A 27,388-nucleotide genomic window follows, 5' to 3' on the forward strand; every position below is an offset into this window, starting at 1 on the left:
AGTACTGGCAATTACCAAATATATCTAGATTTATAAAAATGTATTAAACATTGTTATTATTATTATTATTATTGTTGTTGTTGTTGTTGTTGTTGTTATTTACTTGAAGTACTGATTCAGTTGAATCATGACATGAATTCAGTTTATTTGCCTGATAAATAATAACATATTTATTTGGTTAGTTTAGTTTTTGACAGATTTCTAGAACGCTTGCGTTTTCTTGTTTTTATGACAGGTGGCCTAATAAACCTTGTAAGCTCACCATGTGGGTTGTGTGATTTTGTGATTCTCTATTCTGTAAAAAAGAAATGGCTTTACAGGTGTGTGCCATTTCTTAGAAGGGCCACTTTACAGGACGTGGCTTAGTGAGCTAATAAGAAGGTGACAGATAGTACCTCGGGAAATAAGGTCAGACCACAGGTGAGGAGCGAAGCAGCTGGAGTTTCGATTAAGAGTATGTGCGCTGATGGAAATGCAGTTGCATAAGGAGCACTCACCCTTTGCATCTCTTTTTTCTCCAGCTTGCAAGCCTGGCTCCTTCAAGGCGTATGCTGGAAACACTAAATGCTCCAAGTGTCCTCTACACAGCTCTAGCCATGACCAGGCGGCCACCATCTGTCACTGTGATAAAGGCTTCTACAGGGCTCTCAAAGACCCCACTACTATGGCTTGTACAAGTTAGTAGAAAGCTACAAAACCTTTCGTCTCTTTCCTGGTTTTATTTATTTTTTTAGTTTCGTTTTGCTGTTTAAGTTTTAACAGTGTGATTGAGTCACATTTAAATTTCTGCTCACCAAGTTTGGACATTTCTGAGCGGTGTATCGATGAAACTGACAAGTATCATGCTGGAATGAAACACTCTTACACTCTGAGAGCTATCCTCTCACACGCCTACATGCAGATATTTGAAGATACACTCAAACAGCTCAGATTTTTTTTTATTGTACAGGTGTGAAAACTGAAAAAAAAAACCTGAAATTTTAGCCGGGAAATTGACACAAGTTGCTGGAATGAAGCCGGAAATGTTGAAAGCCAACCACCCACACACTTGCTGTACCTACACACTGAACACACATGCTAAGGAATAAAAATATGCTCAGCGTGCAAACTTGTCAGATTATGGTGATCATGTGCCAACCATTGCTTCATATTCAAGGTCGCATAAGTGTCCTGGAGAATATCCATCTCAAAAAGTGGCAAGTGCAGTCGCCAAAAAAAAAAAAAAAATGTCTGTCTCTAAATACTTTTCTTCTCTCTTTCAGGGCCTCCATCAGCTCCCAGGAACCTGGTCTCACTCATCAATGACACAGCTCTCTTCTTGCAGTGGATGCCTCCCAGTGATACAGGAGGCAGAAAGGACATCACTTACAACATACTGTGCCAGCGCTGTGGTGGGAGTGACAGCAGCGGTGCTGTGACACAGTGTGAGCCGTGCGAGCCTGACCTGCACTTTATCCCACGGCCACTCGGCATTACTGGCACCTCTGTAGCAATACTGGACTTTGCAATGCTCGCTAGCTACACCTTCCACGTTGAGGCTGTGAACGGGGTCTCTGGGCTGGGTATGACTGCACGCTCGCTGGCAAATGTGACCGTCACGACACACCAAGCTGGTAAGTCCTGTTCACTCAGGCGGTCTTTCGTTTTGTTTTCCAGTTCTGGTTGTTTTGCTTTTTTAAAATGGTGGTGGTAATAATAGCAGGCAGATGTAACCCTACCTGCAAATAGGATCTGTATTAATACAGTTTATTTAACGAGAAAGCATATTGATGAATTTATTAATAATTTCATAAGAGATTAAACAGAATTGATGATGGATTATAATCATCTTATCTTAAAGAACTCATACTACCGTATCACTCCAATAGAGCCCTTCACTCCCAGACTGCAGGCTTACTCGTGATTCTTCTGTGTATTTAAAAGTAGAATGGGAGGCAGAGCCTTCAGCTTTCATGACCTTCTCAGGGGTAAAAGGCAGAGTACGCTTTGGACTGGCCACCAGTCTGTCACAGGGCTAACACAGAGAGACGGACACCCATTCACACTCAGATTCACAACTATCGTCAATTTAGAATCACCAGTTAACCTAACAATGTCTCTGTACAGTGAGAGAAAGCTGGGGTACCGGAAAAAAACCCACACAGGCACAGGAAGAAGTTTTAAACCAGGCCTCAGGATGACCAGTGTATTCAAACCCAGGACCTTCTTGCTGTGAAGCAGCAGAGCTAACCCCTGCTGCTCACTGTAATTTTCTCATTTTTTGAGTTATATATAAATAAATGTCAATCCCCATTACATTTACATAATTGTAATTATTCTTGACCAATAATACACTGTGGTTAGACAGGAACTAATTCATACTTCATGAATATTGTTTTTTGCATTGCAGTTTAGGTTATTCATTACAGTAATGAGGAAGGGGATTTACTTTCCTCTTTCCTGGGGACCCTGAGACCTCTTAAGTCTCCATCTCTCCCTCCAGCTTAATGCATCAATAAATGGAACGCACTCCTGACCTTTGAATTGCTGACAGAGTCAGTGTGACCTGAACCTATTCCTAATTAGTGAAACCCAGCAGACCCGGGGTCAACTAGATCTACAAGTTCACAAAGGAACATCGTCTCAGGCTTGAATTAGTAAAAAATAAGAGACCTGAAATTCAGCTTTAACCTTAAACTTCAAGGTCGGGAATAGTAGTGAAATAATTGATGGAGAAGGTTGAGATGAAGGAAGGGAAGCAGGTGGATTAATAAATTATGCTGGGATGTATGTGCACGTTTCCTCCCCTTTCAGCATGCGTATGAAGTTTGTATTGAGATTAAATCCTGATGAGAACTAGAGTCGTACTCAGTGATCTCAGTTATCAGCAGCTCAAACGAGACAGTGAGGAGCTGTGAGTGTCTGTGCTAAATCATAGTTGTCATTGTTGTAATACTGCTTTGACATTTATTTAAGTAAACCGAATGATGAAGATATTTGAAGCTTGGGAAATGTAAACAACATATAACTGGATGTAAGAATCTTTTGAAGGCTGATCCCTTTCCCGTGGTCGCTCACATTGACACTCCGGCACAATATTTGCCCGAATGTTGATTAAATGTATTTAATGTTTACCCAAATGTTGATTAAATATGTATCTAATGAACTCAAGTAAACGCTAAAGCCCTCTAAATATTTCACAACTCATTATTCATGAACTGCTTGATCAAAATACTGATGACTTTGCACCAAAACTATCAAACTGATGAGCTTAAATAAATGATAAGTTATGAAAATGGAAGAGTGTGACTCCTTAAACTAAAGCGATGCAATCAAGAGTTGATGACACCGTTGCTTCTGAGAAAGAAGAAATGCTCTTGGTTGCACAGCGGTGGTGCAAAGAGAAGCTTTTATTTCATAAACTCTTGTCTGCAAAGAACAGACTGCAAAAACCAACAGAAGGCCCGTCGTGTTTAGTCTCTCATTACTCTTTGAACTGATAATTAGTGACAGCTGGTTTGACCGGTCGCAGCCTCTGCTGGGTTAAACATCACCATCACTGCTGGCCGAACCATGTCCTTAACGTTCTGAACTCTGATCTTTTTTTAATGACAAAGAGTCCGAACAGACGTAATCACTGGTGTGGGCATGTAACTTTTCAGATTCACACGCTGTAATTTTTACTCTAGTGAAATGCTTGCAGTGTAGTGCAGCTCAGGGTCACCTCTAAGAACACTTATTCATATTTGGCTGTGAAAAATAACCTAGAACTGCAATGGTTGGAAATCTGAAAGACAAAGCGTAAAAGTCACCAACGCTCTGCTGACTCAATAACTGCAGAGCTCCAAACCTCCTCTGGTGCTGGGCGCTTCATGGGTTTCCATGGCCAAGCAGGTCCTGTATGTGTGATACGTAGGCAGCCTGATGTATGAATGGAAGTAGAATTCAGCAATTGTGTAAAATAGTATATTTAAACATTCATAGATAACAGACTACTTGAATATGCTGAAAGGTTATTATGAATTTTTTTGGCCTATGGCCCCCAAATCACTCTTTAACCATTTAAATGATTCATGAATTGTCAAAATCTTGACCAATAATGTTCTTTTAATTGATAAATTGGCTAATCTTTATATTATATAATAGTGATCATGCGCATCATGATTTCAATTTAATAAAACAGAAAGTAAAGTAGTAATTTAATTAATTCTCCTCATTTTTCATTTTTTAAAAGTAGGCTTAGGAAAAAATCTAAACCTGTTAAAAAATTATGCATCATTATTTTTAACATCTCAAGTCCAATTATCACCAAAGTCAGGAGGATTCATTTCCTGGGAAATGCCTGTACCAAATTCCACATTTTACAGTAGTCTGTTCAATACTTGTTGAGCCTGTTCAGTCTGGACCAAAGTGGTGAGCCGGCCAATCAACCAGCTCATTAGGGTGACTCTTCAAACTGTGATCCAGATTAAAATTTTAAAACCTGTGCCCATGTGTAGAATTCGCTGGCTTGCTGTGTCAAAAGCAGTGAGACGCAGTGAGAATGAAGCAGCATTAATGATGAAGTGACAACAAGGAGTCCAGACAGTTATAAGATTATATTTATGCTCCTGCTCATTAAGAAAATACTTCGCAGTCATTCCTCATAATTCTCTTTAGTATACAGGGAGAAATAATGTGTCGAGGTTTTTATTTTTACAAACTGAAATGTGTGCTGATGGGCTGTCATCATACCATGCAAACCAGATGTCAGGTGTGTATGTGTCATGCCTGGCACCCATCTCTCTGGCAAAGGCAGCAAGCCCAGTGGGAGGAAGTTGGAATGCAAAAATAATCTCCATAGCAGAAGAGAAGCAGCCTGTGGGGATGTTCCCATTAGGATGTTTAGAGTGGATTAACTTGTCAAACTGCCTTTCCTCAGTAGACATACTGTACACACACACACACACACGCACACAGAGAGAGAGCCAGAAACACACACACAAACAAGCAGGCAAGCAAATTCATACAAATAAGACATTTGCACGCATGTATCACCCACACATGGTGTGCTGGTCATTTCCTCAGCTCGTTCCTGTTATTTCATCTGCATTTTGTTATATTACTCCTCTGAAAAGAAACCAGAAATACTCACTTTTCTTTGATTGTTGATTGATACAACACATACACCGTAGCTCTGTTACGGAGATTACAGCAGCTTCTTTGTTGTGGTTTGGATAAATAAAAGTGATCCTGTTCTGCATATTTTACATGACAAATGGGTAAAGTTTTAAAAATAAGAAATATATTCACTAAAAGATTGAATTATTGAATCTGTGCAATGACACGTCTGCTTGAGTCAGCAGCTGATTCTCAGCATCACATGGAGTTTTTTATGCAAATTTAAATGAACATGTGACATTTAATATAAGCCACTTTAGTAGGGTCCCCTTAATAATAGTGTGTTGGAAGTGCTTTTGCCTTCAGAAGTGCCTTAATTCTTCATGGTTTATATTCAATAAGGTGCTGGAAGGTGATCCTCTGGGATTTTTGGTCTATTTTTAGCTTGAGATTTGTCAGCTGTGTATTCATGATGAGGACACGGTCAGCAACATTACACGGTACACCAAGAAAATATCCCCCACACCATTACACCACCAGCAGCCTAAGCTTCTGATACAAGGCAGGATGTATTTATGTTTTGTCAAAGTTTATACCAAATCCTTACTGTACCATCTAATTGTCACAGCAGAAATGGATACACCAGGCCAGGCAACAGTTTTCCTTTCTTCTAATTTTTGGTGAGCCGGTGTGAATTGAAGCCTCGGTTTCATGTTCGTAATTGACAGGAGTGGCATGCTGCATGGTCTTCTGCTGCTGTAGCCCATCTGCCTCAAGATTCAGCGTCTTTTCCATTCAGACATGACCATATGCTTATAACAACTGGTTATTTGGTTTCTGTTGCATGTTACTGTTACTGTTTCCTATCAGTTCAAAGCAGTCCGATGAGTCTCATCTGACCTCTGGCATCAGCAAGTCATTTTGGTCCAGACAACTGCTGCTCACTGGATGTTTTCTCTTTAAATGGTTCTTCTCTGTAAACACTTGTGTGGGAAAATCCCATCACATCAGCAGTTTCTGAAACACTCATGCAGCCCATCTGGCACCAACAACCATGCCAAAGATAAAAGATACTTTACCGCCTTTCTTCATTCTGATGCTCAGTTTGAACTTCAAAAGGTCGTCATGACCATGTCTTCACACCTAAATGTGCTGAGTTGCTGCCATGTTGGTTACTTTGTAACTAACAAAGGGGCTGTCGGTGTATGCATGAGTTAGCTATGCATTAAGGAAAAATATTCCAGGAAGCTCTTTTTTGATGATGTTTAAAAAAGAAAAATTGAAAATCATGTTAAACTCTTCAAACCGCTGCATAGGTTTAAAATAAATTCAACTAAGGTGGGATGATCATGGAATGAAAAATGCTGTCTGCTGTCTGCTTAAGCTTTTTTTTTTGGGGGGGGGGGGGGGGAGCGAGACTGTGGATGGACAGTCTCATTACCAGTTAAGACAGATGCTGCAAGGTGATTCGAATAATTGATTGTGATATTATGGCAATTATGGAATAATAGACAATTAAAAGCAGAATGAAAAAATTAACTGGATTATGTAGTGAGAGGAAAGTAGCAATATATTTTCTGTTACCCTTCCATCATTGGTAAATTGTTTATTAATGACTCATTATGCTGCTAATATGTTAAAGCTATTAATCAGAATTAGTAATCGTTTCTCTTCTCAGTTCCTAGGGTGCTTATTTAACCTTGAAAAGTTAAATGCCTGGTTAAGGTGCCACTTTATCTTTAAATAGAATAGTTTTCATTGACTCAGATGAGATATTGTGGAGATATTTGGTTAATTAATTGTCACACTGTTGTTCTGAGGGGTATTTTTTCAATGTCATGGTGTCTCAGTTGCTCATCTCAATGACTATTTTTGCATTCTCTGCTCCATAGTTGGTTTCACTGCACAGGTCAAAGTCATCAGCTGTTGTCCTCTCACCTCTAAAGGCAGCAATGCATTGCAGAGCGAGCACGATGATCTCTGTATTTATGTAGCGTGAACTGCACTCTGCTCTGAGCTTGCTGTAGTTGATGCTCAGCAGAGGATTTCTCACTGAAGATGCCTCCCACAAAGTTCACTGCAGTATTCTGCGAGGAGGCACACAGAAAGTCACTGCATATTTGTGTAAGGTGTTCGGTGCACAGATTAAAAATGTCCACCTACAATATTTGTGGACAGCCACAAATATAGACCCACTCTGGGTTAATAGTAAACCGTACTTAAAAAAAGAAAGCCGAGCAGAGGCGGAACATGTTATCTGTTAAGCCTGTCAAAATTTAGACTGCAGAATCACAGCACAGAAGAATCACTTGTATTGAATTATATATCAAATTGAATCAAACCGTTATCAGAATGTGAGATTGAATGATGCACTGAACCTTTGCTGAAATAATTGAAATCAAATAACTTCTGGTTTAAATTATGAAGTCACCTAAGATTTTTGCACATTGTTGTTTAGTTCATTCCAGACTGAATGACTTGTCTTCATCATAGTAGTTTTTAAATCCCGAAGATTACTTATTAATAAGAAATCACTAACAGCTTTCAGTGGTGGTTAAAACAATTCTATCTGACTATAGCTGACAAATTTTCCAAAGGGCATAATGTCAATAAAAATGCTATAAATTCATTCAAAATTTGATTTCAGTGGAGCTTTTCACCAAGAATGAGACTGTTTCACCAAATTTTACGGCACCTATATCAGAGGTGTTAAAACGCTAATATCAATCAATAGTTTAATTTACCTTTTTTTTAAGGAGCGTGGAAAGAATGTTGAAGACATGAAAAATGAATTTTTCATAGGATTTTATGCAGTCCTGTGAAAAACTAATCACACCCCATCATTCAGTACCTTGTAGATCCACCTTTAGCACCAATAACTAAAAGTAATCATTTTCTGTGTGACTCTATCAGTCTTTCACATCAATGTGGAGGAGGGTAGGTCCACTTTTCACTTCAACATTTATGCACAGCTCTCTTGGGTTTCCACCGCAGCACTTCAGTCAGGTTAACGTTTGACTGGGCCATTGCACCGCCTTGATTCACTATTCAGTTCTCTTCTATTTCAGTCATTCTGTTGTAGTTTTGCTGCTGTGCTTGGGATCATTGTCCTGTTACATCACCCAGTTTGGGCTAAACTTTAGCTGTCAGACAGATTCACATTTGACTCTAGAGTACTTGGGCGTACAAAGGAGTTCATGGTCAAATGACCTCAAGGTGCCCAGGTTCTGTTGCTGCAAAACAAGCCCAAATCATCACTTCTCCACCCCCGTGCTTGACAATTGGCATCAGTAGTTTGTGCTGATATGTCGTGATTGGCCAAAATGCACCAGTGTGCATTACTGCCAAACATCCCCACTTTGGTCTCATCTGTTAAAAGGATATTTTTCCAGAAGTCTTGTGGTTTAATCAGATGCAACTTTGCAAACCTTGCAGCCCTTCCAAACAGAGCAAGCTTATTCTTTTGTGGGATTCTTTTTTATTGTAGTCTCATGAAATTTAGCCATTAACATGCTAACAAAGGCCTGTAGAGTCTAAGATGTATCTCTTCGGTTTCTTTGCGGTTTCTCTGAGCATTGCACAGTCTGAACTTGGCATGAATTTGCTTGGACATTCCCTCCTGGGATTGTGTTAACACAATGAAATGCTTCAAACCAGAGAAACTGCTAAAACGTCTGCTGCTATAGAGGTGCTCACATTAGCTACTTACCCTGTGAATTCTTATGGAAGCAGTAAGGGTGCTCTTAGTTTTGCACAGGACTGCACAGAGTCCTGTGCAAAGCTTTGCAAAGCTTCGAATTACTGTACATTAGAAGTCCTGTCTGTTCCATGCTCTTTTCTCTGGCAGTCGATTTTTGATTTTACGCCATACCGCAGATGTCTTACTGTTGATCCGCCTGAAACAAGAAACAGACAAAAAAACAAAGATTTAGCTCTGTTACTGCCTTCATCATAATGATTTCTTTTTGTAAGGCAAAAACAACAGGTCACACAAAGTTCTCACATGCTGAATCCATGCATGTTGTGTCCTGATTCAGAAGATTCTCTCTCTCTTACTTCGCTGTTTCTCCTTTTTCCTCCAGTGGATTCTCTTCAGTTTTCATCCTCCTTTGCTCTGGGAATAAGACTGACTTCTATTTATATGCTCAGATGCTGGGGAGATGCAACCCCATGGGATTTCTTTACAGCTTTTCCTGCTCACTTGCTCTCTCTCTCCCTCTCCCTCTTCTTCCCCCATGTCCTTTCTTTATTTCTTTGAGCATTTGAAGTTGAGGGTTAACCTATTTTTGCATGTTGCCAATAAACCAACTAGAGCTTATAGAGTAAGCTCAATCGTCAATTATCGTTTGCCTTGTGACTTGTGATTAAACTGTAATGACCATAATTGTTCTCTTTGAGTCACTCATCCATAGCAGAAGGTGTCTGAGCAGCAGACTGATTTGTGCCGAACCTAAAATAACTTCTTCCATAAGTGCGCAGAAGGTTTCTAGAGATTTAGAGAAAATAAAAAAAAATTTAAAATCGAGCTCAAGTTCTCTCACACAGTAAAGGCATAAATTTATACAGTACAGTATGCTGCAAACAGAAATCCCTTCTAGTAACACGATGCTCACAAAGTTTTATCCCCTAAGTGGGTTATGCATATAGTAAAGATCTGCTCAATTACACTAAAGCCAACTGAAAAACATCTTTCTCAATTGCAACCTCGACATTTACGCAGACAACTCTCGTTTAAATGCATTTTTACAGTCACACATTTACCTGATTAAAATGTCACAGAAAAGATTCCACCAGCTGGCAGGTGATTTTTTTGTGTGGACCCCCATTTCTTTAGTTTTATGATAGTTTTAGCTTTATGGCGTCTTTATAACAAGATTATATTATAACAACATTATATTTTAAAAATTTCTGACATGGATATATTTTGGAGTATCTGTATCACAGAAGAATACAGTCATCTGAAGTTACAGTCTCACACAGAAATACATTTTTAAACCACTTTGAGTCTGAAGATGTGTGCATGTTGCATATTTGTCACCCAGAGTGTGCATTTTTGCAGGAGTCAGCATCAAACACCATGTTTCATGTGTGCACCATTTTTCTTTTTGCAAAAATAAATACAAGTGGTTGAGCCGCTGGACTGTGAAGCGTTGTGTCTGGGCTGAGCTCCTGCTAGAACGTTTTGGCTTCTTAACAAGATGTAAGAGTTGCCTCTGCACCCCAATGCATCCGACTCGCTATAGGGACATGTCACCTTTTTGTGAAGTGCCGCATCCAGTCTGTGGACTTCGGTATAGAATAGGTTATCTGCTTCTCTGAGCATGAGGACAATTTATGACATCAATCTGCTCCTGAATTTGTATTCCAACAATGATCTCTCAAACAGCACGCACAGCAACAGGGGGGACTGGATCTGTTAGTTTGCCAAATCATATTGTGTTGAAGCAGAGGCTTTATGAATAATTGATGGTAAATATTTGACTCTCTGCTAGGTGATTTTATGATGTCCTCAGCAGCCTTGTGTAAAATATTCCCCCAAAACTCAGCAATAATGACAAACATGATAAACAGTTGGTGTAGGTCTAGTGGTTTCTGTGACAAAAATGTCTCTCTGAGACTGAACATTACACAGTAGCTGGACAATAAAAATGTTTCAAAATCAATGTTTTTTCCCTGTCTTACTTTTATCTTGGGTATTCCTGTGATGCCGAATGCATTTCTCTGCCCTACTTGTGATATTTCACAACAGCTATTTTACCTGAGATTGTCTACTACAAACTACATAAGTTCAGCTTCAGATGTTTATTTAGCTTTTCATTTGCAATTGCAGCCGTATAACTGGTTCTTTGATGCTTACATCTTTTCTCTGATGACTGAAGACACTTGTGAAATCCCTTTTGCAGTACCGACTCTAAATTCAGTGAATATACTTCAGAGTTCACCACAGAGGCTAGAGCAGGAAATGGCCTGGATCACTTGTTTCCTCAGTCTACTGGGCTTCTTGGCCAGGCGACTCTCGGTCCCCCAGATGTGCTAGAAACATATTGTTTATTGTGTTTTTTTGCTTGCTTATGCTTCCCAAAGTGTTAATGTGTTTACAGGTTCACCCTTTTGATAAAGACACTTTTCAATAAGCCAACCAATTGGAAGAAAGTCAGTCAAATAAGTCAAGTATTTTTTGTTGATTGTAGAAACACGGTGATGGATACAGACACTTCTTATCAAGAAATGCCAGTCATGTAAAAATACATCATTTTCAAGCTTTGAAGCGCTGTTGTTCTCACAGCTTTCTTATCACAGCTGACTCAAAACCCTGCACTCTTTCACTTTACCCTCAGGTCCTGCTCTGGTGGGTGTAGTCAGGAAGGACTGGGCCTCTCAAAACAGCATCGCCCTCTCCTGGTCAGAAGTGGAAAAGCCACCCTCAGACATAGTGGATTATGAAGTGAAATATTATGAGAAGGTAAACCCTTTTTGTCATATTGAATGACGTTCTTCTTCTTCTCTCAGACTATGTTTATGTACAATGTGTAATTCTCTTTGTGGCAAAAGCGTTTTTTATTGCCGTTGCTCTAGAATGCACCACAGTGAATAATTGAGAAAGCCAAACATAAGTGTAGAGCATCCATAATGTGTCATTATCCCTGCTTTGTTCACCATCTGCTCTGATAGTTAATAGGACAGAAATGATGTCTTCTGTTAAGACATTGCTGTGATAATGGGTTTATGCAAAAACACGTTTATCTCTTGTGCCATAATGTGGCTTTGTTTATCATGTTTGGCAATCTGTTTCTGCTTTTCTAGGAGCAAGAGCAGCTGAGCTACTCATCAACACGGACCAAAGCCCCCAGTGTTGTGGTGACAGGCCTCAGACCCTCGACTGTTTATGTTTTCCATGTGCGCGCTCGCACTGCTGCTGGCTACACAGCATACAGCCCCAACTTTGAGTTTACAACAGCAGCTGAGGGTATGATTGCAAGGGATGGGGCACTTGGGAGTTGTGGTTTGTATGTGCTAGGGAGGAACGGCACTGATAATCAGGCAGATTTGTTGTTCCAGATGGATTTGGAGTATGTTTTAAAACAATGCACAAGAGAGAAAGGGAGTTGGAAAGCCACAGATGTTGAGCCATCACTGTCGATTACCAACTCTATATAATCCTTGGAGACGTTTTATGATCATTCTTTGCTACGAGTCACTGAAACTCATCAGGGCTTATTGAGGCGTGAGCCATTTATTTAAGTGCTTATAAGCTTCCATAAGTTCCCAGTTCTGATGGTCTGCTTAAGCATGTATGGCACCCTTTAGATGATGAATGTGTACATATTCACTTGAATATTCTCACATTTCACTATAAGAGTGAATTTGATATAAGTCTGTTGACATTATATAGTGCAACTCATAAGTCGCACAGTTCACGTATACTTTAATTTTACAATAACTGTTGGAGAAATGTAAGAAAAGTTATCCACAAGTAAATGTTTAATATATGTGAAATGAAACATTTACATGTCAGTAAAGGAAATGTCCCTGTCTCCTGCTACTTCTTATTATTAACCAAATATATATCACCAAGCTGATACTGACAATGGATGCAAGACGAACACCGGAAAAAAAAAAGGATGTTATTTTGCAGTGCAAGAGAAATTTTGTTTAAAGGCAGATGTGATTAAACAGTTTTTTGTTTCCTGTGCAGTCCTGTGAAAAAATAAGTACTCGTCATGATTCAGTAGCTTGTAGAACCACCTATAGCACCAGTAACTTGAACTAATTGTTTTCTGTGTGATTTTATCAGTCTCTCATATTGTGCACACTCTTCTTTGCAATGTTGTTTTAGTTCATTGAGGTTTGCAAGCATTCATTTTTGCACAGCTCTGTTAAGGCCCCAGATTTGCTGATGTGCTTGAGATCATTGCCCTGTTGCAAGAATGTGATGTTATACAGAGGAATTTGTTTGATGACTGCTAGACGGCCAGGTTATGTGGCTTTGCAACTAGCGCAAATCTTCACCCCTCCACCACCATGCCATGGTCTGTTGGATTGTCTTCAAACATGATGCTGTGCATTATGGCCAAACATCTCCACCCTGGTCTTGTCTGTCAAAAGGACTTTGTTCCAGAAGCCTTGTAGTATGTTTGGATGCAGCTTTGCAAACCTATTAGGGAGAAGAAACTTTTTCTTGTCATCCCTTTCAAACATGATACACTTGTTCAGTCTTTTTCTGATTGTAATGTCCTAAACTTTAACATCTAACATGACAACTGAGACCTGTAGCATCTGAGATGTAGTCCTTAGGATTTCACAATTCCTTTGACATTGCGCACTCTGACCTTGGGCTGACTGTCTGGGATGTTCACTCTTTGGAAGATTGTGACATTATGTTAACTCACCTGAATGCTCCAAACCTGCAAAATGCCTAAACTTCTCCTTTTATGGAGGTGACTACTCCTCCTGGTGACCCCTAGTTAAAGTGCATTTTCTTAGCAGCATCTGACAGCTGCTTACCCTCTTAAATCCTACGAAAGAGTGTACTTAGTTTTTTCACAGGACCGCACTGAGTCCTGGAAAGTGCATTTAAGACATTCATGGAGAAATAAATATCAATGACTGTCACTCACATGCAATTGATAAAAAAATAATAATAATAATTTCAATGTACAGCTGAATTTTCCATCTAATATGATGAATTCCTTGCAATCCAGCCGCATCATGCACATCTCACTCTTTTAGATTAAGATTATAATAACCTAGTCAGAACAAATCAAATGTCAAAACAGAAGCCAATCAATTCAAATTGCAACAATAACTTTAAATAGGCTTTTCATTTCAGGAGAGACAACTAATCTTTTACAGAGGAAACTTACAAAATGCCTGGATCGTTTCTTTTCATTGGGTATAAACATGGATACTGTTTTAAATTAGTAACAGAGAAACCACAGTCGGTCTTTTCAGTACATTTTGTGTCGCAAAGCAGTTTGTCCTTCCTCTGGTATCAAGTCTGGGAGGGAGAGTTCTTAATATTCAGATGAATGATCTTTCCGCCGTTTTCACCGTCATTTTGTTCTCACTTTCCTCAGATCCTGATATTGCTGATCAGGGTCAAGTTCTGGTGGTTGTCACAGCATCTGTAGGAGGTTTTTCCCTTTTGGTCATCCTTACCCTCTTCCTTTTAATCACTGGACGGTAAGACATCCCCTGTTTTTTTGTGTGCACACGCACACAGAAACACACACACACACACACACACACCTTTTTCTCTCATAATCTCCAGAGTGAGGCCACAACCAGAAGTCTGTTAATGGACTCCTTTTTTGCCACCAAGCAGACACCCTTATTTTACAAATGGCTGAACCAATTTTCTGCCTAATTACTCAGCATGTAATGCATGTACCAGCAGTTTTCTTCATTCCATTAACCTCCCCAGGTTGGCTCACAAAGTTGTCTTCAGTCTGCCTCTGGTTCACAGCGTTTTTACCATTAGTGGCACTTATTAATAAACAATGAAAAATGGCCAGAAAGTGTGGATACTCTGTCTGGATTCTGACTTAATTGTGATACAAACCGAATGATAATCTTTGATTACACAATTTGCAAACATTACATTAAGCTGAACATATCTAAACTCCAGTCTACAAAAAAGCTGAAAAAAGGATGACATCACTATCTATGTTAAAATGACTCTGTATGGGAAATGAGCCACCAACATTGTTACTTTGTTTACTTTTATCTTTGTTTGCACCTGAAATGTAGTTAAGGTATATACAGTAAATACAGTGTTTCTTTTTTGCCAAGAATCCAGACTGGCTTGTAATTTTTTAAAGTGCTGGTGAGCAATAGTTCTCCAGACATCCTGAAAGTCTCTTATCTCTTTGGACACTCGCTGCTTTTTTACTCATTTTCAATTCATTCCTTGTACCTGAGCATTTCCAGAGTAATGTTTGGAAATTATTGTTGTTTCAAATTGACACTATAGGTGCATCTAATAATAGTAGGTTTAATGGTCAGAGGGTCATAGGTCAAGTTCTCTGCAGATCTTGTGAATGCAATAACTCAAGAACAAGATGATGTAATATTTTCAAATTGATGCTATAGGTCAGGGGTGGGGAACTCCAGGCCTCGAGGGCCGTTGTCCTGCAGGTTTTAGATGTGTCCGTGATCCAACAAAGCTGATTCAAATGCCTACATTACCTCCTCAACATGTCTTGAAGTTCGACAGAGGGCTGGTAATGAACTGATCAGGTGTGTTGACCCAGGATGTTACTTGCATCCGGCCCTTGAGACCTGGAGTTCCCCAGCCCTGCTATAGGTGTATTTATTAGGAGCTTGAGGGATAGGCCACTTAACACTGACCTATGAGTCATTCAAGGAAAAAGTCACCTGACTCAAGAGATGAACCATGGTTGTCTACATATAACAGAAAACTTAGCAAAGAACCAATCTTAGATTTTTTCTTAACTACTTTTGTTATTCTGTCACAAAAACTCATTATTTGTTGTCATTTTTACCCTTCAGCTGTAAAACACTGATGCATCATTGTCATCACCCGACTGGGCAGGCTGGTGGGTGAGAAGAAGGAAACAGGTTTTTTAAATTCATACCATGGGTCCATCTACTAAAAGTCTCAGACAAGTTTGAATTTCAGTGACCTCAAGACCAAGGTCAGAGGTCAACTTTTCTGAAAATTTTCTGAATGCAATAACTCAAGAGGAAGATAAACTAGGATTTTTATACTTAGACAACATGTACATTGACTAGGAGGCCAAGAGGTCAGCAGTGGCGGCTGCCAGTATCTTTTTATTTTATTGAATCTTTGAAGAATGTCAACGTTAACACAGTTTGAAAGGCATAACAATGTATTTTTGCAAAGACTGTTAGTTGAAAACTTGGCATTTCCTGGCACTTCCTCAAAACCCTTTAATAGAAAACTACAGCAGGTCAATAATATCTGAAAGTCCTTAAGAAATATGAAAAATAAAATCCGGCACAGACCTGACACGTGACCATAGAGATGCATCTGGCCCTTCGGTTGATCCATCTACTGTTAACTGAAGCCTCAGCAGAAATCCAGTAAAAGCATACCCGGATTTAAAAAAAAAACACACACACAGAATGAAACATTATCAATCATGGATTTACCTTTCCAGAGTCCAGACCTCAACAGTACTGAACATTTTGAACAGAACAAAAGACAGCCAGCATCCAAAGTAGAGCTTTCAATGTCCTTCCAGATGCCCAAAGAGCTACTCCTGAAGACGACGTAAAGAAATTACAAGAAAGTTCAGGCTGTGTTGAAGAATAAAGGTGGTCATACCAAATATTCATTTTCAAGCTTTTTAGAATCATAAAATCTAAGATTTCTTATTATAGACTGTATTCCTATATATTTGTCAGTAAACTCATCCACCTATTCCCCATTTTTCTGGACAATTTGCAGAACTGTAACTGGCAATAAAAATTTTGCAGAGGTAACCAGGTGTCTGCTTTAAACCTGTTATACTGTTCTGCAGAGATGATTTTCATATATAGTTGCAGCTTTTTTATGTGTGAGGTGTGAACAATACCAATCCAGAAGAGTCGCAGTGTGTGAATTCATTATCTCATTGTCTTTGAACCAGGTTTACCTGCACCCAAATATCAATAAAGTATTATCTTGTGTAAGTGACTTGTAAAGTGTGTAAATAAAGTGCAACATTTCAGAAAAATGCAATCCTATGATGACATTTTTAAAGAGCAGTCTTCTTCTTGGGTAGTTTTTGCAAAGAGGATCTAAATTGTTCTTTTTGCTTAATACAAGTGCTTGATTGTCAATTGAGTCCGAATCTGTGGAGCCTTGAAAGTTTGAACATGTGGGGATCTGAATACTAAAACGGAAGAAAAGAAGAAGAAAAAAAGATCTAAATCAAGGAAAGAGCAAAAATTGCTCTTAAAACGAGTGATAGAAAAGAACATAATGGCATAATGTCGGTTTTCAAATAGAATTTTTTTGTAAACCAAAAGGCAGATTATGTGGGATCACAGAGAGAAGCCAAATGGCAAAAAAGAAAAAATAGTCATGCTTCATGTTGATAATGAAAACTAATTTACCTTCATTTAGCATTTTCATTCAGATCTTTAACTGTTGTGTTAATGTGTCTTACATGTGCAGGTGTCAGGGGTACATCAAAGCTCGGATGAAATCTGAGGAGAAGAGGAGGACACGCTTTCACAGTGGACACGGTGGGTGTCTGTGTGTGTCTGTATTTAATGTGGGATTTCACACAGGTAAGATGAGTGCGACAACATTTGTTGTAATTCCCAGGACTTTAGTTTTGCAAGAAGTTATACAAAGCGTGGTCACTGTTTGCCTTAGAGCAACAATTCTTATGCATTATGCATTTTTTATATTGTCATGAGCAGAATTTATGGACTCTCTTATTTTCTGTTGAATGAAACTCAGTTATTACAGTTCAATTCTTTGTAATTCCTGTTATGGCTCAAAAACAAAATAAGACCAAAAGGATGCATTTAAAGACACTGGTTCATTACAGTCCATCCACGTGCTGGTAGATAGGGTGGATTGATTTGGATTTGGAGCTTGTTCAAACCTACATTAGGCGAATGTTAGTGTGCAATGAAAAAAGATCAAAGCCAAATAGCCTTTTAAAAGAACTGATTAAGGCAAAAAAATGAAAACTGCAAGTAATCTTAAAAAGCAATGTTATTTTTAAATTTATATTCAGGTAAGAGTCAGGTATCCAGCCAATATAGGGCAAATATTAGGTTAACTGTACTTATTAAAAGAAGTTTTTTACAGTTAAAATGTCCTGCACCAATAACTACAAATTCAGGTATACACATATGTGGACTTTAAAATATATTTTTAAAACTCTAATGTCAGTCAGTAATCCAGAAAGCAGAAGATTAACCTGCAGCGCCAATGTTCCTTGTTTTTGTCGTTTTAATACTTTGAGTAAACACACACATTGCATCGTCTTACAAAATACAAAAAGAAATCCCTCTGTCTCGCTCACCATTGAGCATGCTATTGGTGAGATTTTGACTCTTAAAAATCCATTTCAAGTCCCCTCTCACTATGTTTGGGCTTTTGTCACACAGATTGGGCCTATTTTCTGTGCTAAATCACTCACAGTTTGCCAGAAACCCACTATTGGTTTTTTGACAAAACTTGCTGTTCCAGTTAATAATTACAGTGGTGCTACAATTACAGATAAAAACAGGGTTATAGATTGCCCCATAGGGAGGACGTATTATTGTGCCCTGTGTTTTACTTAGGCAATTCAGTGAGAGCTCTTGTAGGATCCGATTTGAGGCCTGCAGGGAAACAAGTTTGGCTCTCGACACAAATCTAACAATTTTACCTGTGTGTGTTTGATTGGGGCTTTTTTTTATTGATCGAGAAGAGCATTAAAGACTGTGAGGAAAATATTGTAACATGCTGACATACCATTTTCTTGTCCTTTGGACACAAGGCCCATCTCTAAGTGTGCACTGCTACTGTTTGTGTGCAGGTAACTAATCTGGTTCTTCTCTATAGTGCAGCAGGTAAATGAAATTACAGGGAAATTGTTTACAGGTGATATGAGAACTAAAATTGGTACATATACTCTTTTATGATCACTTACTTACTGTGATTAATACTGCGTGTTTGTTCTGAATCCTCTGAAGCATCCATCTAGGTTTGCATGTTAATGTTAAAAATGCATTTATGGATGGAGCTCATGCCGTACTTTGAGTGTTAGGTGAGAGTAATAAAGCACTCTAATAATTGCAGTCAGTTTACCATAGACTAAACTGGGAAAGGATAAAACACTAATGAACTTACGACAGTCAGATTAGTTACAGGACTTACTCAGTACAACACCGCTGTGGTGCTGCCAGTCACCTCACAGCATGAGGGTTCCAGGCCGGAACCAGTCCAAGGACATGCTTGTCAGGTTATCGGGTGATTCTAAAGTGTCTGCTGGTGTGGCGGTACATGATTATCTCTCTGTGTTAGCCGGTGAAAAAATAAGCCGTTAAAAACGTTGATGACAGAGTGCGCCAGTGTGAGAGAGCTGAGCCAAGGGTAAAGAAGCCTTCATGCACTGAATTCATAAAATTCACTCATTGGCACCAGATGAATGTTAAATATCTGAATCTAGTTGTATGTATGAGTAAAAGGGTAATCCGTCAAGCTGGACAGCACTGTTACTGGACCACTGGAGCAGCATGTAACATATTATGTGTATCTGCAGTTATCTTGTTTTACTTCAAACAAACCAGCTCTGAGGAAGTTTTCAAGTAACACATCTGACTTGTTAAAATAATTCAAAATTAAGTGTAAAACTTCCAAAATTGATCAGTTATATGACATTCTGTAGTGAAAAATGTTGTTTCATAAAATGCAAAGGATGGCCAAATTGGAACATTTTGAAAATTTAAGTGGCTAATGGGATTTTGCAGAGGAACAAACACTCATATTTTGGTGCTTGTGTCCACATTTGATAATTATTTCAGTCATCTGCTGTCCTAATACTGCTCTCCGAGTCTTTTCCTTGATGGTGCTGGAAGTTGGACAGAGATTTTTTTCAGCAGCTTATTTAAGAACGAGTCTAATTTTACTTTATGCCAAACAGTAACAATGGCCTTGCTGATACATATGTACTTTTATGAGTCATTTCTTTCTATCCAGTAGAATGAAATCTATATGAGTCGCACCAGTTTTTTCTGTGCTATTTGTTCTTTGCTCGTGTGTGCTTGGGAGCCATCACCCAGGTGGGGGGATGCCACCAGGCTCAACAAACTGGTAGAAAAGGCTTGTTCTATTATAGAGCTGAGCTTAGACACCCTGGAGACAGAGGTGGGTAGACGAAGCCTTCAAGCTTCCACAACACAAGCTGACGCAGCTATAAAGTACATTTAGTCCCAAGCTCATCTGCTTGAGGTGTACAGTTATCATTCGTGCCAATGCACACCACTGCAGCAGCATCCCCAGCCTCAGCCAGAGAGGAAGATGCAGAATTCTAACTGTCTGTAATGTCTTTTTATACTGCTCTGGGGATTTTTTTTCCCAGCTCTTTCTTTCTCTTTTTCTGCCCCCTTTTCCATCCCTTGACAAAATAACAGAAAAACCTCACAATATAAGAGAAGCAAATAGTCGACCAATTATGGACTAACACAGTTGAATAAAGAATCACCTTCTCTTGCACAGTCTGGCTTCAGTATAACAGAATGTCCTGCAGGCTTAGAGAAGCCAGATAATGACTTTATGCTTGCAAATGCTTCAGGTTTTGAATAGATTAACAAAATATGCACTGTGGTTGATAAAACTAATATCTGTTTCATAATCAAATAACCTCTCTGAGACAAAGTTAAGAGATCTTTTATACCCTCCTGGACCTGATTAGATAATGTTAGATATGAGAATTTCCATACCTTATGTGTAAAAATCAATCATTCACTCAATCAATAAAAATTATCATTTTTTTTCCCTGGGCAGAATTCATCTTTAGTTCAGTTTGTGTTTAAAAACCCTTTCACAATCTCTTCTGAGCACATGTGTTTAACACTGTTCTCTCTGTCTGGTTGTGTGTCCTTGTTGTGGAGAAATGTGTAAGAACTTTATCCAACTTGTACTCATGTATTAAAGCAGTTCAACCTCATTTCTAACTTTTATGTGCTACTCCACAATATACATAAAAGAATACATTATATTGTCTGTTTCTCTTCTAGTCCCATTTTCTGGAATAAAGACCTATGTGGATCCAGATACATATGAAGACCCCACTCAGGCTGTGGAGGAATTTGCCAAAGAGATAAACCCCTCTTACATATGCATCGAGAGGGTGATAGGCGCAGGTAAAAGAACTAATACAAATCAGTAAGTCGTGATAATTCATCGGATGAAACGGATGAAATCGGACTTCAACCCGGGTGTTTTTTCCAAGAAAGTGATACATAGGCATTTGCAAAACTTGCCAGTAATGTTTGTCTGCTATATAAAAAGAAATGCTGAAGCATATTAGTATTGGACCTTAGAGATGCTAACACTGCAGGCTTTGAATAATGGAGTTTGATGGTTCATTAATTTGAACAGATTGTGTCGGCTTATAAACCCCTGAGTAATTATGAAGGTGCCCCCTTCTCAGGGGTTTCTGTAATATGAGCTCCATCTGGTGGAACCCATGTGCAGTTGCATGGTTTTAAATATGTCAGACAACTAACTGTGCAGTAGGCCTAGTGGTGATGAATTTCATATATCTCCTCCAGTGATTAGGCTGCATGTCTATCTGAGTCATGTTCATTTTTATTTCGTCTGTCGTTTTCACTTTAGAGTAAGGATTCAGGAACAATACCCAGCATTTAATCTGTTTTCTAGTTTTTACTTTGAATATGTTTTATTATGTAAGTGAAAGGAAATCTACTGTGTTCTGTAGGTGAATTTGGAGAAGTCTGCAGTGGCCGTTTGCGTGTACCAGGCAGGATGGACATCTCTGTGGCAATAAAGACCCTTAAGGGTGGTTATATGGACCAACAGAGACGAGTCTTTTTGCGTGAGGCCTCGATCATGGGGCAGTTTAACAACCCCAACATCATCAGGCTGGAGGGAGTGGTCACTAAGAGTAAGCTCTTTACACAGCTTGACTTCCATTTCTTGGTTTTTTTTGGGGGGGGGGTTTGCATTTTTGCAGTTGGTCTCTTTTCTTTCCGTTGAGCTGTCAAATCAAGTCCTTCTCCTTTTCCTCAGGCAGACCAATAATGATTGTGGTGGAGTACATGGAAAATGGAGCACTGGACTCTTTCCTCCGGGTAAGGGGAATGCATGTTCACACTGGTATGGTGCATTCCTGAAGATTGTCTTCTTCACACGCTGTTTGTACCCTCTCTGTCTTAATACCACCTCAGGCACGTGATGGTCAGTTCACAGTGCTCCAGCTGGTTGGCATGCTGCGGGGCATCGCAGTTGGTATGACCTATCTTTCAGAAATGGGTTATGTTCACCGAGACCTAGCTGCTCGCAACATCTTGGTTGATGAAAGCTTGGTGTGTAAGGTCTCCGATTTTGGCATGTCCAGAGTTCTTGAAGATGACACCGAAGCAGCCTACACAGCTACAGTGAGTGCAGCTCCTGGAAGATTTTACAGCATCAATAATGATACTGAAGTCTGAATATCGCCCTAACAAGAGGATCCTGTGTTTCTATTTTGCGTTAGGGAGGAAAGATACCAATACGCTGGACAGCACCAGAGGCAATTGCTTATGGAAAGTTTTCCTCAGCTAGTGATGTATGGAGCTATGGCATTGTCATGTGGGAAGTGATGTCATATGGAGAGAGGCCCTACTGGGAGATGTCCAATCAAGACGTAAGTTGCTTTTCGCTCTAAACTCCTCAGTATAGTCAACACTTCATTCAATTTCTTGCAATTCTGTCTCTTGTATGAGGAGTGTAACTCTTTAAACAAATGAATGAATCATTGTTTTATTTGAGATTCAACAGTATGTTTACTGACATTCATCTCAGGTCATTTTATCTATTGAAGAAGGCTATCGTCTACCAGCACCAATGGGCTGTCCTGTGACGCTGCATCAGCTCATGCTACACTGCTGGCAAAAGGAATACAGCCAGCGCCCACACTTCAGTGATGTGCTGTCGTTCCTCGACAAACTCATAATTAATCCCAGTGGGCTGCTGAATCTAGCCAATGATGTTCAGAGGTAAGTATCGGATAACGCAGAGACTGTTTCCATTGTTTATATACAGTATATACAGACACTAAGATAGTGTAGAATCTGGAAAATATGGAGCTGTTCTGCACTGAAAATAAGGCAAATTCATTTTTCCTGGTCTTGAGTACAGTTACGACTATAGCATGTTGCTTTACATAAAAAACATCGAAAAAAATACATGCAATCATGATGGCATATATGACTATGCATGCATTTAAAAAAACATACACAAAAGTATGAGGACACATATAACCACGGTTAAAAGCATTTCAGCATAAACATTCAGGATGCAGAATGGGTGCATTTAACTACACAGAAAGGAATGTCTAAGAATTATAGCTACATAATTACACTACTAAAATTATGAGGTTTGACATGTATTGCATATTACTGTAGCGTCCCAGTGCATCACATCATAAACCAATAAAAATGTTGAACCTGAAGGAAACTATCAGAAAAGAATAGGTAGGTAAAGGTATAATTTTGATTGACTGGTAATTCTTATGCATCTAAACTGTTTATTCAAAGAATATTTCCTGTGTTTTTCTCTTTGCCATATCAGTTTTGCTGACTCCCCAGACGACATGCCAGATTACCCTCTTTTCATCTCTATCGGCGACTGGCTCGACTCCATCAAAATGAGCCAGTATAAGAACAACTTTCTTGCAGCAGGATACACGACGCTGGATTCTATTTCAATCATGAGCATAGAGTGAGCAGAGCCAAATTATACAGAGAGCAGTTACACTATCAAAACGTACACTAAAAGGAAACTAAGTTGCATAAAACAAGCAGGAAATATTGACACTGTAAAAAACACGATTCAACTATTGAGTTTTGTCCAGTGCTGTGCAGCTGTTTTTTAAATATCCTATTTTTTATGCTGTGTGTGCCTGCTGGTTTAACCACAGCACGGTCAAGAAACTTGAACTGCAATACTGTGCTAAAAGTCTTACATTTGCTAGGAAAACAGGAAATCGGTATAGGGAATTATTGGAATATGTAGTATGTAAAGTTTTAAAAAAAAAAACTTGGAAGTCATATTGGTATGACTACCTTACCTATTCTTCAACACAACCTGAACTCTCTTAGGTAAGCTTACTTGTAAGTTCTTTAAGTAGTCTTCAGGAACAGTTCTCCAGGTTTTTTAAGGACTTTCAAAGCTCGTCTTTAGATGTTGGCTGCCTTTTGTTCTGTTTTCTATAAAGACGATCCCACACTGCTTCAATAATGTTAAAGTCTGGTCTCTGGGGAGGCCAATCCATCCATTATGTGTTTTTCTTTCCAGGAATGCTTTTACTTCATTGGCAGTGTGATTGGAATCATTGCCATGCGGAAAATGAAACTGTTGTCAATCGGATATTTTCTGGATGGCATTTTCTGTTTTCATGATTTCATTTGAAAACATCCCCAACACCACTGACTGAAATGCACCCAGAAACCATGACACAGGTTCCACCGTGTTTTACACAGGGTTGTACACACTTACTGTTGTGCCTCTCTGACCTCCTTCATAGATACTGATGCTGGTTTGTCCAAAAACTTCAAATGTGGATTCATCACTCAATCAGACCTACTGACACTGATACCTCAGGCTTTTCTCCTCCTTTCCCTTTGTTAAGAATGCTTCTTGACAGGCATCCTCATTTGAGACCACTTCTTTGCTTGTCTTTGCTGAATTTCTTTTTGCTGATTCTTAAGAAATTTACTTTCAGATAGTGTTCATCTACTGTGTAGAGGGTTTTTTTTTAAGCCCTTTACTTCTTCTTTTGTACTCCACTTATCCAATTTCCTCTAATTTGTTAAGAACACACTGCATATTATGCAAAGATATGCCAGGTTTTCAGCTAATAGCACTTTGGGAATCATCTTTTTGGTACAAAAAAAGCTCATGTTTGACAAACTGTGTTGTCATTGACAATTTTTAGACTGAACTAAAGAAACTGTAACAAATTATTTGTTTTTGCGACATACAGGTAGTAACACAACACTAATTCAGGTGCTTTTTTATGTTTGTACAATTTGTCAGTGTAAACCACCTTAAAAAATAAAGGACTTCACTGAAAATGAGTGATAAAGCAGCCAGTCCAAAGACGAGCTTTGGAGAACTATTGCTCAAGACCACTTTAAAAATTACAATGACGTTTGCCTCCTTGGATGTAAATTATTAAGAAATGTTGGCTCAAGACTTTTACACAGTACTGTAAGCCAAGTTTTATTCACATATGCTGACTGTGTAACATAAACTACAACACTGCCACTATTGTGCTTTCACGTTAAATGTGGTCATTGTTAACACCGTCAACTTTTTGCTTGTTACAGTTTTGTGTTTTCCTTGTTGTAGAAAGTAGGTTTGCTGTTCTTATCTCTTCTCTCCTCTTTCTTCAGTGAAATCAGACGTATTGGAGTCTGTTTGATTGGCCATCAGAGGAGAATCATAAGCAGCATACAGTCCCTTCGCCTGCAGCTTCACCACATTCAGCAGAGTGGCTTTCAAGTGTGAGCCCATTGCACAGAGTCAGACTGTGTGTACAAACTGAGCTGGAAACAAGTTCCTTGGCATCGTCATTCAACTAATTGCACAAAACACCAGACTCTTAGGTGTAGCAGGTACCACATGCTGCTCGTATGAGAGCGGTCTGCTGCTAGACCACATGTGGTCTAGTTAGCACACACATCATCATCTGGATCATTATCAATACAGCCTCCACAACAACCAACCTCTGGCGTTGGCCAAATGCGGTCTCTTTATTATCTCAGCAAATACTAGCATTCACTTGAATTTAGGACTTCTTTTCTCTAGTGTCTATTCAAGTGTTCACCAATACCTCTTCTCTTTCCAAGTGACAATCCAATGGTTTGTATTGACTTTGAATGGTCTAAAGTTTCTTACCTCATGACCAGAGAAGATGAGGACAGGAGAAATCATTTGGTGATGTGTGGTACAGTGTGTGACTTTAATAACTACCTTTCCAGCTGGTTTATGAAACACTTCACTTAAAAGAATAAAGATTGACCGGATGGTAAAATACAATCATGTTTTTTGAACTGAAGACCGCTGAATGTCAAAAGATTTTATAGAAATGTATGTTCTCTCTTCATGATGATGCAGTATGTCTTGTACAAAAAGTCTTGTGAAAATTGTATGTTTTATCCAGTATGTTGGTTCCTGAATAAACAACCCTATTTTAATACTTAGTTTTCTCTCAGACTTTAACCACCCCTGGCCTCAATCTCTACATACGCCACACATTTCATTAGGTACACTTTGCCAGTACAGGATTACACCTTAAGTCAACAAGGTGTTGGAAACATTTTGATATATGGAATAGAAGTTTTCTGAATAGCTGATGCAAAACAGGATGCTATTTACATCAATTTGGACTCTATCATGTTGCAACAGAAATCAAGACTAATCAATCCAGTTAACATCTATAAAAACTTTCTGCTTTTGGTGAACTGTAGTCTTAGTGGTGCTTTTCTGAACGGTAGCCTCCGTTTTCTGCTCTCAGCTGACAGGAGTAACAAAGGGTATGGTCTTGTGCTGCTGTAGCCCATCTGCTTCAAAGTTTTGATGTTTTGTGTGTTCAGAAATGCTCATCTACATACCTTGGTTGCAATGAGTGGTTATCTGAGTTACTATTGCCTTCCCAGCTGGTCAAAACAGTGTGCCCATTCTCTTCTGGCATCAGGAAGGCATTTCAGCCCGAAGAACTGGCTGGATCACTGGGTGTTTTCCGTATTATTGACGGTTCTTTGTAAACTCTAGAGATGACTGGGCAGGAAAATCAACAGTTTCTGAAATACACAGGCCAGCATGTCTGGCACCAAAAACCATGCCAAATCATGCTTCACTTAAATCATCTTTTTTCCTGATGCTCAGTGTGAACCTCAGCAGGTCTTATTCACCTGTACTGAGTTCCTGCTCTGTGACTAGCTGAGAAGATATTTGCCTTAACAAGCAGGTGAACAGGTATACCTAATGAAGTGGCAAGGGAGCCAATTTCAGACACTCGCGCACACACACACACACACACACACACACACACACACACACAGATGTCCATAGATGCCATCTCTCACTCAAAAACAAGTTATCTTAATTGTCACTCAGAAGACTGACACATTTTCTGTGTCACTGTCAGGTGAGTTTGTCACATGGGTGCTTATCAAAGGTGCTAGGTGAAAGCCATGTCTGGCCAAAGTAGGTGTTCAGTATGTAGACAGTTTTAGATTCTGTGAGAAATGTTGTTTTTTTATGGCTTACAGTCATTATTTTATATCAGAACTGTCTATAGGGATTTGCACTTAACAGTGAAAATATGTAGTTACACAATATTTTGGACAGTGAAGGTTAACATAAAAGTAGTTTGGTTCTCAGTATGTTAGTAATGTCTTGCTTATAAGACATCAGTAGATTAATTAAGACAAACAACAGACTATTGCTTCACTTTTAAAAATGTTTCTTGTTTATGATAATTTCAGATTAATTGTTTCATGGTTGTATTTACTTTGATTGTGTTTTTGGTGTGTTTCGTTCCCTTATTCTAGATAATAGAATAACTTGTTTTGGAAAGTGGATACTGTCAGTAAAGATCAGTAT

General features: G+C 39.0%; 1 pseudogene across 1 annotated transcript in view; it reads left to right on the forward strand.

The window, feature by feature from the left end:
- Positions 1-25,954, forward strand: part of LOC309704743 (ephrin type-A receptor 6-like) — an 84,881-nt pseudogene extending 58,927 nt beyond the window's left edge. Inside the window, exons 8-20 of the transcript XR_014280862.1 lie at positions 522-677; positions 1,263-1,613; positions 11,418-11,542; positions 11,884-12,046; positions 14,157-14,262; positions 17,225-17,295; positions 20,791-20,916; positions 21,495-21,867; positions 21,964-22,173; positions 22,272-22,421; positions 22,580-22,773; positions 23,348-23,497; positions 25,174-25,954. The product of XR_014280862.1 is annotated as an ephrin type-A receptor 6-like (transcript). The remainder of the gene's footprint in view (positions 1-521; positions 678-1,262; positions 1,614-11,417; positions 11,543-11,883; positions 12,047-14,156; positions 14,263-17,224; positions 17,296-20,790; positions 20,917-21,494; positions 21,868-21,963; positions 22,174-22,271; positions 22,422-22,579; positions 22,774-23,347; positions 23,498-25,173) is intronic.
- Positions 25,955-27,388: the final 1,434 nt, after the last annotated feature.

The sequence above is a fragment of the Aulonocara stuartgranti genome (genome assembly GCF_965226115.1).
Source record: "Aulonocara stuartgranti genome assembly, chromosome: 1".
Lineage (NCBI taxonomy): Eukaryota > Metazoa > Chordata > Actinopteri > Cichliformes > Cichlidae > Aulonocara > Aulonocara stuartgranti.